The sequence below is a fragment of the Bos grunniens genome, chromosome 7 (assembly GCF_055505025.1).
Source record: "Bos grunniens cultivar Pamir isolate PY7600 chromosome 7, Bosgru_T2T1.0, whole genome shotgun sequence".
Lineage (NCBI taxonomy): Eukaryota > Metazoa > Chordata > Mammalia > Artiodactyla > Bovidae > Bos > Bos grunniens.
In genome coordinates this window covers 35098671-35116795 of record NC_141171.1, presented here as the reverse complement: position 1 = coordinate 35116795, position 18125 = coordinate 35098671, and the positions used below count along the sequence as shown (strand labels likewise).

The 18125-nt window shown below is 40.6% G+C and overlaps 1 protein-coding gene across 27 annotated transcripts in view; it reads right to left on the bottom strand.

Annotated features, from left to right (window-relative positions):
* The window catches only part of LOC147369033 (uncharacterized), a 1040253-nt gene that overhangs the window by 1007851 nt on the left and 14277 nt on the right, over positions 1-18125 (bottom strand). For 20 of the 27 annotated variants that reach the window (XR_015167173.1, XR_015167174.1, XR_015167175.1 and 17 more), the window contains exons 2-3: positions 17865-18034; positions 16088-16282 (exon numbers count right to left, since the gene is read on the bottom strand). The exons of 1 other annotated variant lie outside the window; for it this stretch is intronic. The gene's annotated coding sequence lies outside the window, so the exon portion shown is untranslated. Of the gene's footprint in view, positions 1-3983; positions 4083-6846; positions 7380-10976; positions 11421-14628; positions 15068-16087; positions 16283-17864; positions 18035-18125 lie in introns of those variants that run through there. 6 more of the 27 variants (XR_015167211.1, XR_015167208.1, XR_015167210.1 and 3 more) reach the window with 6 other exon arrangements.

Below are 18125 nucleotides of genomic sequence, written 5' to 3'. Positions count from 1 at the left end.
ATCATCATGTTTTTTATACACTGACTACTTAAAATACTCACTAATGGGAAGCTCTTAAAGAATTCCATAAAACTAGTAAAATTATCTACTGTTTACAGTAAGTGTTCACACCCGAAGACTGGTGGGATATAGATGGGAAAATGTTCATCCTTTTAGTCCCCTATCTGGTTAAGAGTGAAATCACAGTCTTACTAAACATTCCCTTTGTGTGCTGATCTGTGTTCTTTGTTTTGAATCATCATAATGACATCCAGAACACTGTCATATTTCTTTCATAATTTTTATTTAAAGAGCTAAAAAATAGTCCTTTTCATTTGGCAATGGATAGAAATGACTAACATTATAAATTCTGTGTATTTTTGTTTCCATAGAGCAGACATTCTCTTGCTAGTTTTTTTTTTTTTTTAATATAGTACATAAGGACTAATGAGCTTAATGTTTAAACCACTGATATCATCTACACTGGCTTTTTTTTTAATCACTTTCTATACATCCTTGGGCCAGGAAGAGCATGATTTTCTATCTTCCAGGTTTTAAAGTTGTTTCCCCAAAGCACTAAAGAGTCAATAATTTAGAAGGGAAAAAAAGCTTGCCATAGCATCTTATTGATGAAGAGTATCTCAGCTGTTTCCAGAATGTTATTTACAATGCAATACATCAGGGTTCATATTCTACTTTTCAATAAGTACATAAAAGGAGCCTAGTCTTATTAATCCTAAAAAACAGCATTCTATATTTCCTTCTTTCTGCTTCCAGCCTTCAGTGTGTAATGACATTATATACAAACCTGCACTTTCTTCAAGAGGCCAATTTCCTCCCTATTAATTAACCTCAGTGCTAATTAGGTTATGTAAGATCTGTTTGTAGAGTTTACAGAAAATAACAACATATCCATTATGTCAGCAATCAAAGGCAAACAATATTGGGAAGATGCCAAGGATCAAAGCTCATCAGTAGATTCAAAGACAAGGAGGAAATTGTACTCTAACTTCAAAAAACTTTGCATGATAGTATTAGTGGTCACTCACTTACTTTTAAGAGCCATTTCAGAAGGATAATAGGAAGAATAAGCTGAAGGAGTATGTTCTGGCTATAAGTCAGTGCCACTCCACCCTGATCCTTCAATCCATTCAGCCTCTACCTTTCCCAAATCATCCAACCCCCACGGCAGGTGGAACTGTCTGACTTACCAGAAATACTTCATTTGCCCAGACTAGGAGAGACAACGGAGAAGGCAATGGTAACCTACTCCAGCACTCTTGCCTGGAAAATCCCATGGATGGAGGAGCCTGGTAGGCTGCAGTCCATGGGGTCACTAGGAGTCAGACACGACTGAGCAACTTCACTTTCACTTTTCACTTTCATACATTGGAGAAGGAAATGGCAACCCACTCCAGTGTTCTTGCCTGGAGATTCCCAGGGACGGGGGAGCCTGGTGGGCTGCCGTCTATGGGGTCACACAGAGTCGGACACGACTGAAGCAACTTGGCGGCAGCAGCAGCAGGTGCCAAAAAAAAAAAAAAAAAACCAGCTCATGTTTACTGAAGATCCAATAGATCATGGTACAGTTTTAAAGAAAAGGTTTTAAAGAAATTCCTTCCCTTGGTAAGACATAAACCATGATGTCCAAGCAGTTTTACATGATCAATAAAGCGGTATTACCTAATAGTCCTGGGGTCAGCTTACCTTCTCATTTCCAGTACAGGGTGGGATAATGTAGGGAACTATAGAAACTACCTTTTAAATCCCATCCTCTTTGAACTCTTTGCCAAAAAAATGTTCCCTGAGCCACTAAGCCACCCCCAAATACCAATGCTATCAATTCCAAGTGCTTACTTATCACTCTACTAAGATCCATGAGGCAAACAGAAATACTGGGTTGGCCAAAAAGTTCATTAAGTTTTTCCATAAGATGTTACAGAAAAACCCAAATGAACTTGGGTTTTCTACCCAATAGTATTGAAGGCAGGTGGAGAAGGCGACGACAGAGAATGAGATGATTGGATGGCATCACCAACTCAATGGACGTGAGTTTGAGCAAGTTCTGGGACTTGGTGATGGACAGGGAAGCCTGACGTGCTCAGTCCATGGGGCCACAAAGAGAGGAGGGATTCAATTATAATGATCTCCCCCTCTTGAATATCACCTGCCATTCTCTACTTGCTGATAAACAGTGACTCCCACTCAGAGCAGAATCATATCCCTTTAAAACCTCACGTGACTGAGCGGCTGAACTGAACTGAACTGAACTGAATAGTATAAAATGGCATTATAGGAGTGTATGTGTGTATGTGTGTGTGTTTGCATGTGTGCACGCCCTCGCACATGGCTGTACAACCCCACACCCTTGGTTTGGGTCTGCTCCCCAGTTTCTGATATCCCTAGGGCATTCCTTCTAGATTGCCTCCTCTAACATCACCCAGCCACAACCACTGGTTATTCAGAGTAGTTCAGCACATACAAGTCAGAGGGGCAGCCAGAGAGTGAAGGAATTTCACACAAATCATATTCCACTGAAGTACCACAGTGCTTACACTTTCACATTGTATGGTCAGCACAGCTCAGATTTAATTAAAGCACTCAATTGCACCATTACCATTTTTAGTGACAGCTCAGGTATAAATATATTAAGCACAATTCTTTCCAGGCACTGCTTGTCAGCACTCTCCTTAAATGCCCTTTTGTCTTCTCTAGCCTAATTCTAAAAGCCTGAACTTTTAGCTTATAAATGATTAGTATCTACACACTTCCATCTCCAATTCCCAAGTTAAATTACCAACTTTAGCCTTTTTCTGGATTCCTCAAGAGTAATAAGTCTCTTCCATTGGCCCATAATTCCTCCCTTTTAACTTTAATCAAAACTGCATTGACATCCCAACCTCATTCCTCACAGCTGACTTCTCTATATCTCCTCTTTCACTGGCCTGGACATAAGTTTTCTCTCTCTCCATAGATGCTGGATGCTGCATCCTATTTTCTCCACCCCAGGCTTTTACTGCACAGTTCCCTAGCTTCTTCCTCCAAACTCTGTGTTTCTTTAGCTTTTCCATTTGCTCTTGGAATCCTTTTCTCCCATTCATTCATTCAACTATTTATTGAGCACCAACTATGTGCCAGGACCTGTTCTGGGGCCTTAGGTACATCAGTGAACAAAATAGATTAAGATGCCTGACTTTGCAGGGCTTACATTCCAGACAGGAGAAACAAAGAAAAATTAAAAAATGAGCATCCAACTTAAATGTCAGTAGGTTGTGGTTAATACCTTAGAATAAGAAAAAGTAGATTACGGCAAGGAGAACAGGAGTATGATGAGCGTAACTTCTAGGAGGAAGACTTGAACTTGACAAGGAATTAGCTAAGCAGATTTCTTGGGGAAGAGCATCCAAGTGGGAAAAACAGCTCAGTTCAACCAAAGGCTCTCAGGCAGAAGGGTAGGCCTTGCCTGGAACATTCAGCAGACAAGATGGTAGCCAGTGTGGCCAGACAGTATGGGTGAGGGGGAGAAGAGGGATTCAATGACGATGATCTCCCCTTCTTGAATATCACCTGTCATTCTCTACTTGCTGATGAACAGTGTCTCCCACTCAAAGAAGAATCGTATCCCTTTAAAACCTCACAATATGCATCTGCTATAAGTAATTCCTCAGGCTTCCCTGGTGGCTCAGCTATAAAAATCCACCTGCCAATGCAGAAGACACAGATTGATCTCCGGGTTGGGAAGATCCCCCGGAGAAGGAAATGACAACCCACTCCAGTTTTCTTGCCTAGAAGATCCCCTGAAAACAGGTGCCTGCAGGCCACAGTCTATAGGGTTGCAAAGAGCTGGACATGACTGAGTGACTGAGTGAACTACCAACAGCATAGGTAGTTCCCATATGTTTAAAAAGTAGTTGCTCCAAGTTAATAAAAAAAAAAAAATCTTGACAAAGACTACTTTGCATCACCTCCTCTAGATGTGGGCTGTTTTCTTACTTACAATACTCACATTTCTGGGGAGTATGAAATACACTTCCTCTCAATCAGCAGAGTATTTCTCCCATAGGATGCAGTAGGAGAAGGCAGAGCCTGAGTGGAGGACAAGACTAGGGGCAATGGAAAAAGAAAATGGGTGAGCCAGCAGGCAAGAGAGATGAAGGGTAAAGTGATTTTCCTCTGCCACTGCAATGATACAGCCCTTCTCTGCCCCTTCCAGAAACCCCTAAACAGTTCACAAATACTAGAAAGATCCCAAGCATCTTGTAGTAGACAGTGTTGAGGCAAAAAGTTGCATAAGAGTGTTTTTTTTAAGTATGTATTCATGCACTAAACAAATATTTATCACACATTAGTCTGTGCTGACAAAGATAAGCACAACATGACTTATCTGATTCTGACGAACTCACAACCTCTCTAGGGTGAAAACTCAACAAAAAAGCAGCAAATAACTTTATAAATCCTCTTACTTTTATGTGCTGCTGCTGCTGCTGCTGTCAAGTCGCGTCAGTCGTGTCCGACTCTGTGCGACCCCATAGACAGCAGCCCACCAGGCTCCCCCGTCCCTGGGATTCTCCAGGCAAGAACACTGGAGTGGGTTGCAATTTCCTTCTCCAATGCATGAAAGTAAAAAATGAAAGTGAAGTCGTTCAGTCGTGTCTGACTGTTCTCGACCCCATGGACTAAAGCCCACCAGGCTCCTCCGTCCATGAGATTTTCCAGGCAAGAGTATTGGAGTGGGGTGCCATTGCCTTCTCCAACTTTTATGTGCAGGAGTTCTAAATCAGAGTGCTCTTTAGACTTCCCCTCTGGAGATGTTAAACATACACAGTGGATTCTATCATGGAACCACCAACCCATTTTTTTTTTACTTTCACTGCATGCATATTGGAATCACCTGAGGAGTTTTTAACAGAAGATTGAGAAGATTGTCTGGGTCCAAGCCCAAAAATTCTGATTTAATTGTTTTGGAATGTAGTCTGGGCATAAGAATTTTTAAGCTCTCTATATGATTCTAATGGAGAAGGCAATGGCAACCCACTCCAATACTCTTGCCTGGAAAATCCCATGGATGGAAGAGCCTGGAAAGCTGCAGTCCATGGGCTCGCTGAGGGTCAGACATGACTGAGCAACTTCACTTTCACTTTTCACTTCCATGCATTGGAGAAGGAAATGGCAACCCACTCCAGTGTTCTTGCCTGGAGAATCCCAGGGACGGGGGAGCCTTGTGGGCTGCCGTCTATGGGGTCGCACAGAGTTGGACACGCCTGAAGTGACTTAGCAGCAGTAGCATATGATTCTAATGTTCAGCCAATTTTAAAAGTTATCTTTTAAATAAAATATTTTATTTTACCTTCATTTATCCCTTTTCCAATATACTTCCTTTCTTTATGTAGATACAAATGTTTTACCTATATCATTTTTCTTTTCCCCGAAGAACAATCTTTTATCATTTTTTGTAATGCCAATCTGCTGACAAAGAATTCCCTTGGTTTTTGTTTGAGGAAATCTATTCGCTTTTCAATTTTGAAGGGGATTTTGGCTTCATATAGAATTCTAGGTTGGTGGGGATTTTTCCTTTCAAAACTTTAAATATTTCACTTTGTTCTCTTATTTTCATGATTTCTTATCCTTGTTTTTCCGTAGATAAGGTATGTTTTGGCTCTTCTTGTTTTTTAACTCTTGTTAAAAATCTCTTTGTTTTGGGTTTTCTGTAAATCAACTATAATATACCAAGATCATGGTTTTGTTGGTTTTTTTGTTGTTGTTGTGTTTTTTATATTTATTCTGCTTAGTGTTCTCTCAGCTCTTGGATCTATGATTTGATATGTCATTGATTTAAGAAGGTTGCAACCATCATTGCTTCAATTATTTTTTCTGCTACTCTCTTTTTCCTTCTTCTGTTACTCCAGTTAGGTATGTTACAACTTCTAAAATTGTTCCACAGTTCTTGGATGTTCTGTTCTGATTTTTTTCACTTTTCCCTTTACATTCCAGTTTGGGAAGTCTCTATTGTCCTACCTTCAAGGTCACAGATTTTTTTCATTGGCCATGTTGAATCCACTGCTGCTGCTGCTAAGTCGCTTCAGTCGTGTCCGACTCTAGAGACAGCAGCCCACCAGGCTCCCCTGTCCCTGGGATTCTCCAGGCAAGAACACTGGATTGGGTTGCCATTTCCTTCTCCAATGCATGAAAGTGAAAAGTGAAAGTGAAGTCGCTCGGTCGTGTCCGACCCTCAGCGACCCCATGGACTGCAGCCCACCATGGGATTCTCCAGGCAAGAGTACTGGAGTGGGGTGCCATTTCCTTCTCCATGAGTCCACTGATGATCCATCAAAGGTATTTTTCTATCTTGATGTCTAGCATTTCCTTTTGATACTTTCTTAGAGTTTCCATCTCTGTTTGTATTACCCATTTGTTTTTGCATGTCATCTACTGTTTTCATTATAGCTCTCAATGTATCAATTAGAGTTAATTTTAAATTCCCTATTCGGTAATTCTATTTAAGTCTGGTTTTGATGATTGCTTTATTTCTTCAGATTGTTTTATCTTAGCTTTTAGTATACCTCAGGTAATAGGAATTGAGGTATATAGGCCTTCGGTGTGACTGTTTAAATTAATCTGGCTAGAAGTTTGGCTATGTTTAATGTTTGCTGTAGCTTTTGATGCCAGAAGCTTCAAATTCTTCCTGTGTTCTCATTTTTATCTCCCCTCTTGATTTTGGCTTTAGTAAGTATTGTCCTCCCCACAGAGAATCTGTGTCTTGCAGCTCTTTCAACTATGGTTGATTATTACATACTAGATCCTTTTTGATATGGTGGTTAAGTGTAGGAGAGGGAGAGTGTTCTAGGATTTAATTAAACCTCAAAAATCTTCTGATTGGTCTGCATACTGGGGCTGGGAGTTTCACAGTGTTTCTCCACAGTTTCTTTTTTCTTCCTGATCAGGTCAATTATTCCACTCCAAACTCCACACCTATACCACCTTTCAGTGAGACAGGGAGCCTGGAAGAACCTGGAGTGAGAGAAATGCCCCTTCCACAGTTGAATATGGTAAGTTTTTTGCTCTGGAGAGTATCCCTTGGTTATGGAGAAGCTTGTATGAGTATTTCATAATAATTATTCTTCCCTTGCCAGTCAGAGCCATAAGAGGACCCTTCTCAGATCCTCACCATGACAACCTGCTGGGGACGTAAAGCTCATAGTGTGGGCCCCAAGGTGTTTCTCACTCTCAAATTAGTACACACTCAGTCTTTAGCAATTAATCAAAGTTACCACTTAAGTGTTCCTTCCAGTCTATGGCTCCAGCAGCTTCTTTTCAAGGTAAATAGATCTTGGTTATAGTTTTCCAGATGTACTCATTTCTCCAAACTTCATGGTGGTGCTTTGTCCTGAGACCCCATTTCTCTGATACGCCAAAAAAAAAAAAAAAAACTCATTGATTTTCAGTATGATTACCTTTTTTCTTGATGTAAGGATGAAAGTGATGACTTTCAAGCTTTTTACACATCAGAATGATGCTGGAAGTCTATTAGAAGATTTTAAGTACAGGAGTGATGTTATATGCTGTATGTTCTTAAAAGATTGCCCTAGGCATTATATCTCCCTTGAAGACCTCAAGAGGAAGTAGCCTGGGCCAAGGTAGGTTTCAGATATTTTATTTATTTATTTTTTTAAATTTTATTTTATTTTTAAACTTTACAATATTGTATTGGTTTTGCCAAATATCGAAATGAATCCACCATAGGTATACATGTGTTCCCCATCCTGAACCCTCCTCCCTCCTCCCTCCCCATACCATCCCTCTGGGTCTTCGAAGTGCACCAGCCCCAAGCATCCAGTATCGTGCATCGAACCTGGACTGGTGACTCGTTCCATATATGATATTATACGTATTTCAATGCCATTCTCCCAAATCATCCCACCCTCTCCCTCTCCCACAGAGTCCAAAAGACTGTTCTATACATCACTGTCTCTTTTGCTGTCTTGTATACAGGGTTATTGTTACCATCTTTCTAAATTCCATATATATGCGTTAGTATACTGTATTGGTATTTTTCTTTCTGGCTTACTTCACTCTGTATAATAGGCTCCAGTTTCATCCACCTCATTAGAACCGATTCAAATGTATTCTTTTTAATGGCTGACTAATACTTCATTGTGTATATGTACCACAGCTTTTTATCCATTTGATTTCCTTAACAAACAGTATCTTAATTGCAACCCAACATGTACAAAACTTAATGGAAAAAGAGCATGCAATAGACATTTTAATTCCATCTGAGAATACATGGACTGCCCTGTAGGGCAGGAAATCTGAGGGTATGAAGATTCATCCCTCCCTGATGATTTCTTCAAAATACCTTGTCCGTGTTGCCATGACCTCAAGTCAAAAACACCTTCATTGTAGTGTCCTGTAGCAATATGGTTTGTTTGTGTTAGTAAACCCCCTCTGCTCTGTTCCTGCTGCTCATGGCATAATTGGTACCATCTCCATGCATCTGTTTATGTTAATTTATTCCATGTTCTTACTGGAATGTCCATATCTTGCCCAACCTTCAGAGTCCAACTCATTTGTCACAAACCCAATAAAGCTTTCTCTATCTAGAACTATTTTCTTTTTTTGTCTCCTCCCTAAATTCCCATTAGGCACACAATTAACACCAAAAAATGTAACTTTGGTTTATTCTTAATTGGATTAAGATTTTTAAATTTATTTAATTGCCCTAAAAGTCCTAGCACAGTGTGAACACATATTGGATGTAAAGTAGTAATGGCTTGTTAATTGAGAAAGGGATTGATAGGAGTCGGCTTCGGTGGGCAACTAGTTTTGCAGGCTGGTGAAATTTATAACAGGATCATAAGTAATTGGGATAATGGAATGAACAGTTCCATTCAGTTCAGTTCAGTTCAGTCGCTCAGTCATGTCTAACTCTTTGCGACCCCATGAATTGCAGCATGCCAGGCCTCCCTGTCTATCACCAACTCCTGGAGTTCACTCAAACTCATGTCCATCGAGTCGGTGATGCCATCCAGCCATCTCATCCTCTGTTGTCCTCTTCTCCTCCTGCCCCCAATCCCTCCCAGCATCAGAGTCTCTTCCAATGAGTCAACTCTTCACATGAGGTGGCCAAAGTACTGGAGTTTCAGCTTCAGCATCGTTCCTTCCAAAGAACACCCAGGACTGATCTCCTTTAGAATGGACTGCTTGGATCTCCTTGCAGTCCAAGGGACTCTCAAGAGTCTTCTCCAACACCACATTCAAAAGCATCAATTCTTCGGCACTCAGCTTTCTTCACAGTCCAACTCTCACATCCATACATGACCACAAGAAAAACCATAGCCTTGACTAGACAGACCTTTGTTGGCAAAGTAATATCTCTGCTTTTCAATATGCTATCTAGGTTGGTCATAACTTTCCTTCCAAGGAGTAAGCGTCTTTTAATTTCATGGCTGCAATCACCATCTGCAGTGATTTTGGAGCCCAGAAAAATAAAGTCTGACACTGTTTCCACTGTTTCCCCATCTATTTCCCATGAAGTGATGGGACCAGATGCCATAATCTTTGTTTTCTGAATGTTGAGCTTTAAGCCAATTTTTTCACCCTCCTCTTTCACTTTCATCAAGAGGCTTTGTAGTTCCTCTTCACTTTCTGCCATGGGGTGGTGTCATCTGCATATCTGAGGTTATTGATATTTGTCCCAGAAATCTTGATTCCAGCTTGTGCTTCTTCCAGCCCAGCGTTTCTCATGATGTACTCTGCATATAAGTTAAATAAGCAGGGTGATGATATACAGCCTTGATGTACTCCTTTTCCTATTTGTAACCAGTCTGTTATTCCATGTCCAGTTCTAACTGTTGCTTCCTGACCTGCATACAGGTTTCTCAAGAGGCAGGTCAGGTGGTCTGGTATTATCCAGTTCCATTATCAAAGTTCAATTCAATTACTAATAAAAATATTATGTTAATGTATTGCATATATGTGTGTTTGTTTCTCCTTATATGCAAACATATTTTCCTTTTTTAATAAGGAAAACAAAGATAAGTGTAATTTTCTGTCCTATAGGCTTTAGAGTTCTACATTTTAATTTATGTAATTTAGACTTGACCTGTTCTAAGAATGGAAGTCCTGAGGTAGCAGAATATAAATCATGGAATAATGGAATCTGAGAACTAGAAAGAATGTGAGAGTTCATCTGGTTCAATTTCTTACTTGAAGAAGGGAAACCAGAATTAAAAAGAGATTAAGGATCTCATCCAAGCTCAAAGTGCCATTGTCTGCAATCCAGGCTCTCTAGATATTAATAGTATTCTGGAAACAGTTGGCCATCACTAAGTGCTAAGTACACCAGAGGCCAAAGGCGGATATGACAATGTGATCTTGGAATACAGGTATCTGCCTGGTTCTTTGAGTTCTCACTGAAATGAGATACAGTGAAACCATCCCTGCTGTCTATTCCCAAAGACAACCTATTTCAACATGTGTAGAAAATATTCATAGGCTACTTGGCTTTTTTAGAGGCCTGGTATTAATTCCTTTGTGGAAACACCTACAGCATATAAGGTGTTACACTAAATTGTCTGTTAATATCATAAGAGGTCGGCCCAAGTGGGCAGCCAAATTACCTATAAACACACTTGCCAAAGAATGCCTCACACAAGAAGAGTTTTGTTTTGTTTTTTTGTTTCTTTGTTTGTTTTTTTTAAACAGGACAATAAATAACATCAATATCAGCATGTATCCACTGAATAGCATGCAGAAAAGTCAGCACCAATTAATAAAACAATATGCCAACAAGCACACAGCATAGATAAGCCATATTAGGAAAGCACATGGCAAAAATCTCTGAGCTCTAGCTCTAAAGGACTTCTGTTTTAGTCTCTCCTAGTTCTTTATATTTTTTAATTAAGCTCTTCAAACACACTCTTGAACCAAAAAAAGAGGATGAGTGGAAGGGCAAATTTTCCTATAATCCTAAATCCTTTGATTAAGCCATAGCATAAATAGAGAGCAGATTTCTGATTAATGGTGTTATTGTTTTTGAGTATTTGTTTGTTTTTTGTTTGTTTGTTTTTAATTTTATTTTTAACCTTTACAATACTGTATTGGTTTTGCCAAATATCGAAATGAATCCGCCACAGGTATACATGTGTTCCCCATCCTGAACCCTCCTTCCTCCTCCCTCCCCATACCATCCCTCTGGATCATCCCAGTGCACCAGCCCCAAGCATCCAGATGCTATTTAAATCCAATTCATTGGTAGAAACCTTATATGTCTTTTTCTTCTGAGGTTCCTTTTTCTCCTTCATCAATCACTAAGGTAGTGAATGGAAAGCTGATCCAATGAGGAAGACAATGAGGAAGAATGAAAAACAGGCACTGCCCTGAAGTTTGGACTTCAGCTGTGTCTAACTTCTTCGTCTTCCCCCATGTAGTTTCACTTTCATCTGCCAAACAAAGACTTTTTAAAGAATTTTTAAAACGTGTTCCCTTAAGGATTTCCTTTCAAAATAAAGCCCTGCTTTATACATTTCTTTTGTGCATGCTCTGCAGGATGGCTGGATAGTTTCCAATGTTGCCTCAGCCTGTAGACTGTCATACTTTCTTTCTGACAATGTCTATCCCATGCACACTACAGAGACAGTTGACACACAAAACCCTTCAGTAAGGTGCAGTTTTAAGGAAAGTAGCCATGGGCAGAGCTTTGATTCTTTATCTTCCAACAACAGACAAACAGGCCCACAGAAAGTCACTACCAGCCCTGGAATCAGGTGGAACAAAAACATCAGATTCAAAGGCTTCTTGCACTTTAGAAATGGGTCTTTTCCTCTGTTGTTTGTTGTTTTCGTTTTTGTTTTTTTTCCTTTTTAGTTTCAAGTCTCTGCACTACCTGCTTTGGCCATTACAGGAATTACTTAGAAACTACCACATTTCCCACAAAATGCGTTCCTTGGTTACAAAGGCATAAAGCATTGAAAGATAATTCTTCTGTGTCATCTCACCCAATTTTGGGATTTAGCTGTGCTTGGTCAAATCAGGAGTATGAAGGGTTCACTTATAATATTGCATTTTTTTCCCTTCAAGATTTCCAGTTGATTTTTAAAAATCTCTCTGCTTAACCATTTGAAGGCCTGACGAACTGTTTGCTTAAGCAGTTGCATCATTTTACATTTTCACCAGAAATTTATGAAGATTTTGATTTCTCTACCTCCTCATTACCACTTGTCATTATATATTTTTAAAATTTTTTATTGACATATAGTTGATTTGCAATGTTCTGCTAGTTTCAGGTATATAGCCAAGTAACTCGGTTATACATACATATTCTTTTTTAGATGATTTACCATTATAGGTTACTATGGGATATTGAATATAGTTCCCTGTACTATACAGTAGGTCTTTGTTGGTTATCTGTTTTACTTATAACAGTGTGTATCTATTAATCCCAAATTCCCAATTTATCACTCTCCACTTTCCACTTTGGTAAACATAAGTTTGTTTTCTGTGTCTGTTAGTTTATGTCTGTTTTGTAAATAAGTTTATTTGTATCATATTTAGATTCCACATATAAGCTATATCCCAGGATAATTGTTTCTCTGACTTACTTCACTCACCATGACAAGCTCTAGGTCCATCCTTGCTGCAAATGTCATTATTTCATTCTTTTCCATGGCTGAGTAATAGTCCATAGTGTGTGTGTATGCATATATACACATACCACATCTTCTTTATCTATTCCTCTGTTGATGGACACTTAGGTTGCCTCTATGTCTTGGCTATTATAAATAGTGCTGCAGTGAACACTGAGGTTCATGGACCTTTTTGAATTATAATTTTCTCCAATTATGTCTTTTTGACTTTAGTCATCCTCATGAGTATGAAGTAGTATCTCACTGTAGTCTTGAAATGCATTTCCTTGATGGCTAATAATGCTGAACATCTTTTCAAATCTAATTGGCCATTTGTATATCTTCTTTGGAAAAATGTCTATTCTGACCTTTTATTTTTTAACTGACTTGTCTTTCTATTATTGAATTATAATTATTTATATAATCTATATGTAAATATTATATCAGATGTACAATTTTTGAAATGGTTCTCCCATTCTATGGATTGTCCTTTCACTTTCTTAGTAGTGCCCTTTGAAGCATAAAAATGTCTTATCTGATGATATCATGGATGCATTCTTTATTCCAGGCTCTCAGTGAACTTCAGTTCAGTTCAGTCACTCAGTCGTGTCCAACGCTTTGCAACCCCATGAATCACAGCACGCCAGGCCTCCCTGTCCATCACCAACTTCTGGAGTTCACTCAAACTCATATCCATCGAGTCGGTGATGCCATCCAGCCATCTCATCCTCTGTCGTCCCCTTCTCCTCCTGCCCCCAATCCCTCCCAGCATCAGAGTCTCTTCCAATGAGTCAACTCTTCGCATGAGGTGGCCAAAGTATTGGAGTTTCAGCTTTGGCATCAGTCCTTCCAATGAACACCCAGGACTGATCTCTTTTAGGATGGACTGGTTGGATCTCCTTGCAGTCCAAGGGACCCTCAAGAGTCTTCTCCAATCCCACAGTTCAAAAGCATCAATTCTTCGGCACTCAGCTTTCTTCACAGTCCAACTCTCACATCCATACATGACCACTGGAAAAACCATAGCCTTGACTAGATGGACATTTTTTGGCAAAGTAATATCTCTGCTTTTGAATATGCTGTCTAGGTTGGTCATAACTTTCCTTCCAAGGAGTAAGCGTCTTTTAATTTCATGGCTGCAATCACCATCTGCAGTGATTTTGGAGCACCAAAAAATAAAGTTTGACACTGTTTCCACTGTTTCCCCATCTATTTCCCATGAAGTGATGGGAACAGATGCCATGATCTTCGTTTTCTGAATGTTGAGCTGTAAGCCAACTTTTTCACTCTCCTCTTTCATTTTCATCAAGAGGCTCTTTAGTTCCTCTTCACTTTCTGCCATAAGGGTGGCGTCATCTGCATAGCTGAGGTTATTGATATTTCTCCCTGTAATCTTGATTCCAGCTTGTGCTTCTTCCAGTCTAGCATTTCTCATGATGTACTCTGCACATAAGTTAAATAAGCAGAGTGACAATATACAGCCTTGATGTACTCCTTTTCCTATTTGTAACCAGTCTGTTATTCCATGTCCAGTTCTAACTGTTGCTTCCTGACCTGCATACAGATTTCTCAAGAGGCAGGTCAGGTGGTCTGATATTCCCATCTCACTGAACTTATTACAACATAAAGCCAGAAGTTCACATTTTTGCCACTCCTATGTAGTGTTCTTAGCTAAGAACAGTTTTAATGATTGCAAGAGAATGGAAAGGAAACACCCCATTGTGATCTTAGAGTAAAACTTTATTTTGAGATATTTCACATCTCAGGATCACAACTTTTCTCCCCCTAAAACCTATGTCTGAAATTTGTTGATTACTGAACTCTATAGAAAAAGAGGACAAACTGAACATTTCAAACTCAGGCCATAGAAGGACATTTACCCATAAGGATTGATCCAAATAAGCTCTGGTTGCTATAACTACTGCCATTCAGAATTATAGGTTTTATTCAGACTGAAAAGGACTTCAAGATAAGAGATACCATTTGAAAAATGCAGCCAAAATTCAATCAAAAAGTTTGTTGCACATTTCTTTGTTTGGTAAGGTTAATGCTTGTGCAATTTTATTTGATTTAACTCCGTTAAATGAGTTGTGCAGATACCAACAAAACAATGGAGATTCTTAAAAGCCAAGTTACTAATTTGAGTCGTTTCAGCCAGTAGTGCTACTGAGAGCTTTTTCAACAAAGGAGACCAAAGACTGACATGGGTTTAATGAGTCTAGAGTACGTGGTGAGCCAGGAATGGGTCATTATGCTCTGAAGTTGTCTTTCTGTAAACAGATCAATTCTCATAGCACTTATTTTGTTAGGGGGAAGAGTAGTGAAGCCAGGTAGGGCTATAATCATTTGTTCTGCTGCATGACCACAATTTATCTTTTTTGTTTTCTCCCTGTCACAGCAGGCCTTGATCATGTAAGAGCCATATCTGAAAGTGACCACTCACAGCCTCACTGGATGAATTAAACCTGCCAGGATGAAAGGGATTACTGTACACTCACTTTGCAGGTAAAAACAATTCAGTGCTGTTGATAGATTACCTTAAAAAATTCCAGCCATTTCTTCTGCCAGTGGCAAAGATTTCTAAGAAATTCTGTCTAACATCACCAGGAAAATGCCTTTAATTAGATTGTGGGGGGGGGGGGTTGTTTTCCAGACCCTTTTTAAGCAAAATTGCCATCTCCCTCCCACAAAGAAAAAATAATGAAAACAGGTAAATCAATGCTGTGTGCTCAGCTCTGTAATTCTACCTTCATCTTCCAAAACATAGTCCACAGGGGAGAAAGGATAACTTTCTCTAGAATTATAAATGAGGCATTAAAGAGCATATTTTACTCTCCCAACAAAAACTTTAGAATTTTTGAAAATTGTGTCTCAACTTCTTGACTGTGTTTAAAGTACCAGAGTGGTTGGCAGAATAAAAATTGCTACACTATAGTGATAACACCATCAGTCCACACAGCTCTGACAAACTTCAAGCACATTTGAGAATACTATCTTTTCCATGGACCCAAGACACGCAGAGGAAAGAATGATTGTATCTGCTGTCTCAGAAACTGAAACACAGACTATTTCAACAATGTTAGTAATTAGTGGCTCTTTGATTGCTTTATCTCTTGCTGTTTCTACACTTCCTGTCTTCTATACCTGCTGCTTCTCCCCTCAAACTCTTCCAATCTGGGTAAACCATGCAGAGAAACAGTTCTCTGTTCCCCTAAAATAAGTTTGTAGCATAAATGTAACAATGTGATAGAGACCAGGTACCACCTGTTCAGGTCACCTTACACAGAGTCCAAACACACTCACCAAGTTGTAAGGTTGCTGTTTATGTCGCTCTAGCTGTCAGCCAGAGGGCCAAGAGACCTGCAGCCAGCAACCCCCTGCTCTAACACACACACACTATTGCTTTCTATTGTCCTGCCCAGAAATGGCCCCTCTGCCACAATCATGTCTGTCTTCCTTTTGTTCAAGATCATACTTGCACATACCTGGAAGTCACGGTGACCATCTGTCATTATCCCTGGGCTAGAAGGAGAGAGTTTATGGAATTTGTGGTAGTTCTCCACTTGTTGTGGCATCTTCCAGGAAGCAAATCCCTGCACACACATGCCTATTCTTGGTCCTCCAGGGCCAATCCAATGAAGCTGGTCCGCCTATTCATTCCCATCAACACAACCAGTGAGCTGCGTAATGAAAGGAGAAGAGCTTTGGCATCAGGCAGATCTTTGATCTGAGTATCAGCTCTAATGAGACTTAAACTTGAATAAAGGATGTAATCCCCGTGAGCCTAGTTGTCCACATCTTAAAAATAGAATACTGCTTTCCCAGGATGTGATGAGAATTAAGATATGTCAAATATGAAGCACTGAGCACAGAATCTGACACTGAGGCCTGGTGTGGGGGGGACAGGCTGTGAGATGATGACTAATGAGCAGTGAGTGGTCTCCAGGGATACCGTGAACACGTGAAACTCTGTTTTTCATAGATCTGTCGGTTGCTGTGGGCTGTGGGGGTGGTGGTGGCGGTGGTTTAGTCACTAAGTCGTGTCTGACTGTTGTGACCTCATGGACTGTAGGCCACCAGGCTCTTCTGTTTGTGGGATTTTCCAGCCAAGAATACTAGACTGGGTTGCCATTTCCTTCACCAGGGAATCTTCCTGACGCAGGGATCTAACCCACATCTCCTACGTTGTAGATAGTCCCTGCATTGCAGGCAGTGCTTTATTGTTGAGCCCCCCAGAAACTGTTCTGTGTCTAGGATTTCATCTATCTTGAAACCACCAAAGTTTAGAATCCAATAATTTAAATCACAAGACTGATGGCAGCTACCCTGACTACAGGATCTCCCTTATATCTTAAACTCTTAATAGTTGAGTGACCAAACCTAAATACTTGGCTTATAGTTCCTTTTATTCCAAGAAGCATTTATTGGGTGTGTAGGGGGTACAAGACACCCATCCTGCTTAGTGTCCAGGAAAACCAGGATGGATAAGTGCATTTGCTTTTTCTAAGGAATCACAATCCACTGAGGAAGTTAAACATACAGTCATATGTGATGGTGACAGACAAAATGCAATCCAAGATACCATAGTCATAGAAAGCATGGGCCTTCCATGGGCCTCACACAGACTAAAGCATGGACAACGTGGTTAGGCCTGAGGCCCAAAAGTAAAGCACAGCAAAGAAGAGGCACACGCACTGGTTTTTGTGAGCAGAGAGACTAGCACCCTCCTCCCCCAACCCCAGCCCATCTCACTGGACTTTCTGCTCTCCACATGTGAATGGGATATGGTACAGCTGCCAAATACTTGTGTTCTCATGTATATGCACTTATTCTGTCTACCTAGTCTCAAAGGGCCCTGAGCTACACAGCCAGGCCTGTTTTCCTTGGTAGCCCTGCATCATCTGCGTGGGTGTCTGGTAGTCCCTTGTCCAGGGCCCTGCAGCCCTTTGCAAGCATGAACCAAGATGTCTGCTTTCAACACAGGAGGAGTTTGCACACTCTTTGGCAAGTCCAAGTATCATGTGAGTCAACAAAGTACACGCTGAGAGTGACAAGGTCATTCAAGGGCATGGACAGAAACTGCAGGGCATATGGATGGCCTTGTTTGGACACCTCAGCCAGACAATGAACAAATCCTGACTGATGGTGTCCCGTGGAGCTTCAGTTCCTTCCTATCAGCCTGTGAGGGAGTTGGCTCTCTCTCTCCATTCCTGGCGAGCCTGCAACTGCCAGCCCCAATCTGGACACGAGATTGTGCCTTACTCAGAAGAAGCGGTGAGGAGCTCCTCTCTGGCCTGCTGAGGCCCTCACAGTGGGGGCCCCGCTTTAGAGAGCAGCATCTGGTGTCCTCTCATCACTCACTCCTAGCTCAGCAGCGTCAGGATCCACATCCGCCAGCCTGGAAAACTCCTCCAATTACACAGCTGGTGGCCCTGTCAAGAAATGGAAGCATCTCGACTGGTTTTTGCCCTCCAGTCCAGTGTTTCTCAGCCAAGCCCCACACAGCAGTCAAAGATCCTTCTA